We start from the raw sequence: 2,015 nt of genomic DNA, 5'->3' as shown, positions 1-2,015 counted from the left end.
TGAAAAAGGCTGAAAATGCAGTGGGAGGATGTGTATGACTGTTCATATGAGACAATGAGGAGAAGAGCTGCCTGACCCAGGCATGGCTTTGCCAGTCAGGCCTGCTAAAAGGAGATGGGGGGGAAACAAAAGGAAAAATGAGTGAGGATGCTTTCACAGCATCTAAAAAAAGGAAGCAGTCTTCCAGTTATAGCCCTCCTCAGACCCACAATCTTGAAAACAGATTTTAAAATATACACAAATATCTGCAATTCAGAGTAGAAAATGGCAACGAACATCACAAAAGTAGTTCAAATATTTTCTTTCTTTCTTTTTTTTTTTTCTTGACACGGAGTCTCACTCCATCACCCAGGCTGGAGTGCAATGGTGCAATCTTGGCTCACTGCAACCGCAGCTTCCCGGGTTCAAGTGATTCTCCTGCCTCAGCTTCCCAAGTAGCTGGGATGACAGGCACATGCCACCACGCCTGGCTAATTTTTGTATTTATAGTAGAGACAGGGTTTCACCATGTTGGCCACGCTGGTCTCAAACTCCTGACCTCAGGTGATCCACCCGCCTCGGCCTCCCAAAGTGCTGGGAGTACAGGTGTGAGCCACTGTGTCTGGCCACTACAAATATATTCAAAGAGGTGTAGAGCAAGTTTGATGAGCAAATGAAAGAAAATATTTTCACAACTCTAAGTAAGACCTGATGCCTAAAAACTGGATAAAGAGGATGAAGCTGGAACATGAACTCTTCAGCTTGCCATAGTTCTCACTATTTCGGATTTTTCTTTTACTCAACTCCTTTTATTCATTTAAGTTATGCTGGGATTCCTACAAGCATAAGAGTTTGCAGTCCTTGGTTCCAAGCATGGTACGGATGCTCATGCGGTTGCTGCAGAGGATGTGATGAAACTGGCCATGTGGGCCGGACTGGCATGGACCTTGAATCTATGCAAAGGAGTTTGCACATTAAAAGTCGGTGGTTCTCAACTGGAAGGTGGGCCCCTTTTTAGACCCAGGCACCTTGACATCACTGAGTATAAGAGGTCTTCTTCTGGGGGTGTGTTGTCCGTGAGAATGTTGTGGAGGTAGAACAACAGCTGAGAGCCAAAGCTGTAGGCAGTAGGGAGCCACAAAACAATGTGACTTGGGAATGATGTGAGCACACTTGAACTTTAGAAACACCACTCTGGAGAAGCTTGGAGGACAGAGGGAAGAGGGATGATTAAGAGCAAGTACAGGCTGGGCGTGGTGGCTCATGCCTGTCATCCTAGCATTTTGGGAGACCAAAACGGGTGGATCACTTGAGATCAGGAGTTCAAGATCAGCCTGGCCAACATGGTGAAACACTGATTCTACAAAAATAAATAAATAAATAAATAAATAAATAAATAAATAAATAAATTGCTGAGCGTGGTGGCACACCCCTGTAGTCCCAGCTACTTGGGAGGCTGAGGCAGAAGAATGACTTGAACCCAGGAGGAAGAGGCTGCAGTGAGCCGAGATTGTGCCATTGCACTCCAGCCTCGGCAATAGAGCAAGATTCTGTCTCAAAAAAAAAAAAAAAAAAAAAGAGCAAGTACAGCTAGCAAGTGGTGATGGCAATCTGGGTGGGATTTGGGAGCCTTCTCTCTACCAGCAGCTTTCCCATTCCTCCCTGAATTAGTCACCCTGATGAGCTCAGGAACTGGGCTGTGGGGCAGGAGATCAAACAGAGGTGATGAGGCCCTCTTTATTGAAAACATTTGTCCCTTAGTGGGTGCAGTGGCGTGTTCTTGTAATCCCAGCTACTCGGGAAGCTGAGGTGGGAGGATTGCTTGAGCCCAGAACTTTGAGGCCGCAGGGCACTGTGATCACCCCTGTGAATAGCCGCTGCACCCCAGCCTGGGCAGCATAGCAAGACTCTGTCTCGAAGAAAAAAAATTGAAAACATTTGTTCCTCCTGCATTTTTTGCCCCTTTCCTCCAGTTACAGGAGGAGGGAGGGTAGGACAAAGGGTTTAAAGAGTCCTGGTTTCTGGTCTTAGCCTGC

This window comes from Macaca thibetana, chromosome 11 (assembly GCF_024542745.1).
Source record: "Macaca thibetana thibetana isolate TM-01 chromosome 11, ASM2454274v1, whole genome shotgun sequence".
Taxonomy (NCBI): domain Eukaryota; kingdom Metazoa; phylum Chordata; class Mammalia; order Primates; family Cercopithecidae; genus Macaca; species Macaca thibetana.
This window is presented reverse-complemented; position numbering follows the sequence as displayed.